Below are 8353 nucleotides of genomic sequence, written 5' to 3' on the forward strand. Positions count from 1 at the left end.
ATTCTAGATAGTCCAGTTAGCAGGCTTGCAACATGTAGGTGTTTATTTTAACTGTGTGTTTATTTGAACTGTGTGCTCACCAGGTGTACTCCATCCCCCACATGGTTGTCTTAAGAACATTTCTTGCTGAGGAATCCCCTTAGCAGTAGTGTCCATCCCGATGATAGTCCTTAGACTAGGTCCCTTGTGTTAGATGTTTTAGGGACGTAAAGTGAGGATAACGAGAACGGGTAATTGGGTTTGTTTGGTTTGATAAAGTTAATAAACTTATTTATTGTGGGTTGAAAACCTTATGTGCTCACCAGGCTCCCAAGCCTGACCCACTCAGTTTCTTGTATTACAGGTAGTGGCGCATGAGCATAGATGTGATGTCTTGGGATGAGAGATTAAGGAATTTTAGGCCTGTACATACGGAATAATGTAGTAAGGCCTATGTTGTATGGTTTATGCTTATGATCTGTATCGAACATGACATCTCGAGTCTTTTTAATGAAATACATTTCTATGGAAATGCTTTTGATAAATCTTTATCATATTTTGTTTTGGGACAAATTCCACAACACTTTTATTTAAAAATGTTACTCTGATTTTCAAACAAAGCATAAACAAAATCGGTCTTTTATGGCCGTGAAAATGGGGATGTCACATAACCCTAATGCAACACACTATATAAAGATCATGTTTCTCCCAAAATCGGCTACACATGCATACTTGATGGCTTGGCCGATTTTTGAGTGTTATACTTTCTCTCCAAGTTTACTCCATAGCCTTTGGTGTTGTGTGAAACATTTGAGGCATCACACTTGGGGTGCTAGGCTCACAAGGTTTCAAGGAATCAAAATCAACAACAAGGTATGTTATTCTAGCTTTCATTTAAGTTAAAATGTTCCCCATGTATGCTAGATAGAATCATGAACCTTGGAAATCAACTTTGCATGAATCTTAGACAAACATAGATCCAAGGTTTATTAGGGTTGCATGTACACTTAGGAAGTGTTAGAATGCTCAAAACCCATCAATAATATAGTGTTGATCAAGATACCTGATGAAATGATCAGGAAACTGGATTGTAGTTTATCCCAAATCTTTGAAAGAACCTGATCTCTATAAGAGTCTCCAAGTGTGCTCTTATAGTTATGAATGGAAATATAAATCATGAGATTTATTTCCTTGATGGTTTTATGGTTAGAGGAACGGTGATTGTGTCCCAAATCCTTGGATGAGTATGATGATAAAACATAGTTGTAGCATCATAGAATGGGGCACATGAGTGATGAGGGTATAATAAAGAAAAAACATGGTTTGTTTGGTGGAGATGTAAATGGACAGGTTAAACTTGGTGAAGCTTGTGTTAGAGAGATGCAAAGCAGGGTGAAGTTCAACTTGGTTCAACACTCAAGCATGGAGATTCTCGAGTATGTTCACTCGGGTTTATGGGTCCCTCTCCAGTACAGTCTCATGACAGCTGACAATACTTTGTAAGCTTTATCAACGACTACTCAAGGAAGGTTTGGATGTACTTTCTGAAGACAAAAAAACGAAGCTGAAGTGTTTGACAAAGCTACCCCTCCGAAACGCTCTTAATGTACATTATGGCCTAAGAAAGTTATCGTCTTTGATACTTTTGCAACTTTAATTTCATTTAACTTTTCGGGGGAAAATGACTCATGATGGTAACCAACTGTTGAGTTTGTTATCATTTGGTTTTTTTTTTGTATCCTATACACCATCAAACTAGTTGTTTGTGTACACCATAACCTTTTGACAGATTGTCACTAGTGATAGCCGGTCAAAAAGGTTATGGTGAATGTAAACAAAAAGTTTGATAATATATTAGGTACAAAAAAATAGACCAAATGAAAACAAACTCAACAGTTAGTTACATTTCAGAATATTTTTCCCTATAAAGTATCTTCAAGTTATTTTTTATATTATTTTCGTAGCTAATATAACATGGAATTAATGCTAGCTCACTGGTAAGCGGTTTTTCTCTAAATCAGCACCAAAGTTCAATTCTTTAAGGCATGATTTTCATTTTTTTACCAGGGTCAATATGGCAGGTATTTTTGGGCGCATTAACACCAAACCGGCCCAAGGTGCTAGATCCGAACAAAATCGGACCCACATAACTACTAGACCCAGTTATTGCCCCTTCACTTTTCATTTTTACAGTTTTAACCCACATTGTTTTCTTTTTACTGTTTTATCACAACGTTTTAAATTTTTTTAAGAATTTTGTTTACTTTTTTTAAAATTTAACCCAATTATTTACAAATTTGGTAAAAATAATTTATAGATTACAAAATTTCCACAATATCTTTTTATATTTTTTTAAACTTACTTCTTTATACCATTTTATACAACTTTGTGTAAATCTTTTTTTCCAACATTCTTTACATAGTCACTCGAAAAATGTTTACAAATTTTCCTAAATAAATTTCGACTTTGATTTTTTATGTTTTTCTACTGAATAGTTTTTACTATTTTTGTTTGCATAATCTTTTACATCTTTTTTTTTTTTTCAAACTTCCTCCGAAAACACATCAAACAAATATATGAATTGGGTAAATATTAATGGAAAACAATGTTTCCAATTCATCAAATGAGAAGGTTTTCTTTATATTATGGCTCCTAACGTAGATTGTTATTGCACACATGATAAATGTAGATCTTGGTTTATGGAATTAGAAGAAGGTAAGAACTCATGCTTTTTCGCCTCTTTTTTACTCTTGCGTATTAATATTTTAATTATTTTATATTTAATGTGCAGCATCGTTTAACCAATATCACCGATGCACCACACCAATGGTTTTCAACCTTAATTAAGGCCTGAGGTTCGAAACCCAACATCCTCTTTCTTTTTAATATTTTCTACCAAGATAGTTATTATTTTTTACATAGCAACTTATTTATTGCTAAAGATTTTGTTGTTTTCTAACCATATTGTAGTATATATTTCTATTATCAATTTTTTCATAAAATGTAAAATTTTAAGATTATGATCTCTTTTATTTTTGAAAGTATTTGGCTATTTGCGTTTTGTTTTGTTTTTCTTTCTAAATCTATGTATTATATATGATCATTTATCATAATCAAACGTAGCTAACAACCATTAGGAATAACAACAAAAAGTTTATCAATCATCTATGTAACAATAATTGTCTAATATTTTTAGGGCTAGCTATTATAATTGGTAATAATATCAAAAAATCATGGAGAAATGTCTTTATATAAGATTTCTTTAGATTGTTTTTGTTAGTGTTTTTTAATATATATATATATATATATATATATATATATATATATATATATATATATATATATATATATATATACATATTAGGTTTTTGTTTCAAAATCCCTTTTTAAATATTTTTTACAAATTCTTTTTCATACATGCTACCTGATGCAGCGACCGTGTAGGCATCCAGTGCAAACCCTAGTTTCAAGCCAAAGGTTAGAAGCTCTCATAACCCTAACTCAAATAATAAATCTAGCAGAGGTTCTTTCATTTATATATATTTGGATTTTTTTTATAACGCATATAATAAACATATTGAATTCATTAGAGAATTGATTACAGCAAAATTGCGGAAATTGCATGGAAAAAAGAAGCATAAACCAGATCTTCGCCTGTGATTTCAGACGATATATACTGGTATTTTCACCTCAGGAAAACTATAAACGATAGAGATTTTCTGTTAGGATGTAACAGAAATCAACTTACATCAAGGAATCAATTTTATTATTGATTCCAGAATTACAATAATGTAATAGTATTGCATGGTAGTCGGAAGACGAAGATCGTTCTCCTGTTTATTGATGCTTAGCTTTACGTTTGTCTTCCTGAAAATGGAAAAAGAGATTCATGAATATAGAAGAAAAATCATCATTTTCTATAAATATTGTCTTCAGTTAATTTCTTCGCGTTTATTCCATAGCCCTATAAGTTTTGTTTTCTGAAAATTGTTATGGTTGCCACGTTGCCACAAGGTAATATTGTTCAGAATAGATTGGGATCTTTACTATTTATTTTTTAGGCCACAATAAGTACTCTATTTTGTACTCTAGCAACTAATATTGATCATAGGTGTTAATATAAGTTTTTAGTTTTATGAATTCATATGAACTAGAACCAATGTGTAACATGGTCAAAACAGGGACATGATATATTATATTTATATATAATTAAAGAAGGTGATAGCTTGTTATTATATGTATATGGGTGATCATTATTGGTTTCGTATATATGTTACCTTAGTTATGCCCCCTAGTGGTCCTATAATTTGGAAAAGGAATTTGACCACTCTCGATGTGCTTCACATCCTCAACAAGGATTTCATAATGCCTCTTCACTTCTTCTGCAGTCTTCCCACCAACAGCTTTGGCAACATTGTGCCAACGGTCAGGGGTATTTTTGTCAAACACAGAAAGAGCCACTTCAAAGTCCTTGTTTTGCTTGGCTGTCCATGAACCCGATCCACTTGAGGACATAGAGTTAGTTGCCATGCAAATACGCTATGAAGAAAAAGGAAGAGTATGGAGTTGATGTGTGGAAAATGGTGGAAAAGTAAGATCGAGGAAGTAAATTGTGAGACTTTAGGTGTAAAGAATAAAGAACAGTACTCTAAGTCAAGCCTTAAGAAGTGGTTTGTTGCAATAGGTGGCAATGTCTTTTTATAGCTCCATAAAAGAAGGGGTGAAGTGGGGTTGTGCTAGTTGGCTTGTAAAGGTTGCCTAAAGACAAGAATTTTAAGTGACTTGTATCCTTAAGCACCACAAATGAGTAGGACAAAAGATATCCCTAGTTTGGTGGAAGAATCAATATCTTTAATTTGGAAATGTTAATGATGTAATGTTAGTGTTACATATCTTCAATATCTTTAATTAGGAAATGTTAATGATGTAATGTTAGTGTTACATATCTGCTAAACACAGCCTTGTCTGTTCGATCTATATATGTTATAGTATACTCTCTCTCTTAAAAGCTCTTTTGAAGAACATAAAATTGAACAACAATTGAACGTGTTCGTTTCACATATCAGCTAGACATGGTCTCATCTCTCTCTTTTTATATGTTAGAGTAGCCCTCAATCTCAAAGGCTCTTTTGGTAATATCTACGATAATTTTCGTAATTCTTAGAGATCCCCCAATCTCTTCCAACATATTATTAGCTACAATCTCCATGACAGCATGTGGATTAAAACCATATCAAGATCTTAAAAACAGACTTAGTATACTATTACTTGATATAGGAGATACCCCGAGCCTTTTTGTTTCTTGTTTCGTATTTGAAATCCAAGCATCAACCACATTCATGTGATTTGGTTTATTGGGATCTACTATCTAATCTTTAATTAGGCCAATTTAGTAAGTCACTGTCTTAAAAGATAAGCATATCATAGAGTAAGGTGGGTCCAGTCGCCATATATAACAAGTGACCATAAGGTGTCAAATCCCATCTTTAAGAGCCACTAGTTCACTAGAAAAGAAGTAACCTTTGAATTTATCAAAAAAAAAACTACATGGTTATCTTGAAGAAGTACCTTTGTCCTAAAGAAAAGTCCAATTAGTATTGTAGCTAGCCAGCTGTGTCCGTACAATGATTTATTTCACTCGCACACGAAAATGTCAACACATTTACAATTGTTAATTCTACCTTATGAACTATGAATCCCATATTCCCATTACTAATGTTTCTGTTATTGTAAATATTTGATCAAACTGTTTACGTACACACCACAGAAGATCGATTATTGATAAAGACAATATTTGTTTTTCGTCAGAAATGAATATGTATCTTCAATGAAGTGAGCAAATGAACGATGATTAGCTTATATGGACTTTTTTCAGTTAATGACACCAGGTGATTTCTTAATATCATGCTGACAATGCATATTATATAAATGCTTTTAAGGGTAACCACAACCTTTTTTTTTTTTTTTTTTTTAATTTTTTAAATATGTGTTGTCTTAATCTATCTCTTTGATGTCTTAAATTTTTATTGGCTCTTACTACAGTACAAACAAAATTGTTTTTTGAGATTTGGAAGGATTTAATATTATGTAATAAAAGGTCACTGTAACCTCTAGGTACTATATACAGTTTCTCTCATTTCAATTTTTGGGAGATATATATAGGATATAAGATATATAGTAACTAAGTTTTTCTCTATTTACCAAAATAACCCGAGTTAGAAATTAACATTGTATTTTGGAGTCCATTTATTTGTCACCGAGTGACTTTATGTCATATACTAAAATTACATTTTCTAGGGAAAAAAAAGTAACATTTTTTTTCGCATTTTTAAAGTATTTTTCAAATTTCTAAGTTGTTCTTCGATAAAAGGCAAAAAAAAATATCTTGTAACATTTAAGGTTAGTTTTAAACTAGCTTATCAGATTTAAACGCTAGAACGGAAATTAACATTTAACAATAAGAATAGACTAAACTAGTAATTAACTTAATATGTTTATATTAGCATGTAAACATGTAACGTTAGCAAATCTTTTATTCCACGGTATTAGCCGGATTTCATTACATCATGGATAATAATATTAGGCAATTAAAAAGAATGGCAAGTCCTTCTACACTCTTGCGGATAAATACAAAATTAATCTTATTATTGATTTTGATTATGTGTTGAAGATGATCACATATAGTACATTTTACTTGATTATTTTGATTTATACCATAAACTTGGTGATATCAGGCAATCATGTACATCCATTTATGTACCCCATCTACCCCCAGTACCACAAGATTCTTTTTTCATTTCACATCTATCTTTGGTGGAAGGGCTAGCATTAGGCTATTAGGAGTAGAGTATAAACTCACACGTTAAAGCTGACTTGGCAGCCACAGGGACGCGTGAACACCGCTCCAACGTCCGTTGACTTTGTTGGAGTCTCTACAAAGACGGACGAAGACGGAGCTTGCTATTGGTTGGCTTCCTTTTTGACGGTTTGGAGGCCTTAGAAGCAATTAAAAAAAACATTTGACATTTAAACTTTGAAGATGCAAAATATGCAAAACTTTGAAGATGTGAAATATGTAGGTCTTCAAGTGAGGAACATATTTTTCAACAATTGTAGACTATGGTCTGTTAAGTAATTTGGGTCAAAAGTAACAAATCTCATCCCTAATTTCCTTCGCAAAATAGATTTTTAAAATTTATAAATTCCACCCTATAGACTTTTATACTCCTATTATTATTATTATTATTATTATTATTATTATTATTATTATTATTATTATTATTATTATTTTCTATGTTTTTTTAGTAACTTAGGTTTAAAATTCTATGTTTTTTTTTAGTAATTTAGGTTTTAAGGGGGTGTTTGGCTTGGCTTTTTAAAGCCAAAAGTATTTTTTAAAAAAGAAAAAAAAAACAAAAGATGTTTGGCAAAATGGTTTCTTTTGAAGTTTTTATATAAGCAAAAAGAACTTTTTGGAAAAATCATGAAATCCTGACTTTTTGTAACTTTTCCAAAAAAAAACTTTTAGGGTTTAAAAAGCTAAGCCAAACAACCTCTAAATTTAAGTTATGTAATTGGTTTTAAGTAATGTTCTTATTAATTAATTATGTTTTTTATTTTATTTAATGTCAAAAAAAAATAATAAATAAAAAGATAAATATTATAAAGTGGTAACCATTTCTAAAGGTTAATAGTTTCGTAGTAGTTAATAGTTTGGTAATAGACATACATTTTTATGGTGAGTTGATGGTAACCCTTAGCCGGCTAAGTGTTTCATTGTTGCAATTAATAATTTCATTTATATTACCATTTTTTTATAATTTTTGCATTAAAGTTTCATCTCTCTCTCTCACACACATAGAGAGGTTGAATTATATCGTAGTTGATTTGCTGATGCGGGGAAATATGAAGGCATCATGTAAGGTACGTACATGAGAATACTATATTCCTTAATCTTTTGATTTTTATACCTTTGAGTATAGTATTTTGATATTTGTACTACAAGGAGTCCCTAAAATGTTCAATCTTATTTATAAGATAAACATTACTACTTTTCTAATATAGATTAACATTAAATTATAATTTTTTTTTTTTAAAAAAAAAGAAAGAAAGAAAGAAAAACCTCTAATATATATATATATATATATATATATATATATATATATATATATATATATATATATATATATATATATATATATATATATATATATATATATATATACACGAACATTCCAAGCATGGCCTTAGAACATCTTCGATGCAAACCTTTTGAAAAAAAGAAAACATTACATTTTAAATGGGTCATTTAAAAATATATAACCTCCTAGTAAAAAGCTTTTTTATCCCGTAAATCATTCTTAAGAGATTAAAA

The 8353-nt window shown here is 30.7% G+C and overlaps 1 pseudogene across 1 annotated transcript; it reads right to left on the reverse strand.

Moving 5' to 3' along the window:
• Positions 1-3536: 3536 nt before the first annotated feature.
• On the reverse strand, positions 3537-4633 carry LOC145072937 (protein RADIALIS-like 1 pseudogene; annotated as a pseudogene). The gene is made up of 2 exons (XR_013691198.1): positions 4257-4633; positions 3537-3846 (listed from the first exon to the last, which is right to left on the reverse strand). The product of XR_013691198.1 is annotated as a protein RADIALIS-like 1 pseudogene (transcript).
• Positions 4634-8353: the final 3720 nt, after the last annotated feature.

This window comes from Lactuca serriola, chromosome 9 (genome assembly GCF_051521515.1).
Source record: "Lactuca serriola cultivar US96UC23 chromosome 9, Lser_US96UC23_V15, whole genome shotgun sequence".
NCBI lineage: Eukaryota > Viridiplantae > Streptophyta > Magnoliopsida > Asterales > Asteraceae > Lactuca > Lactuca serriola.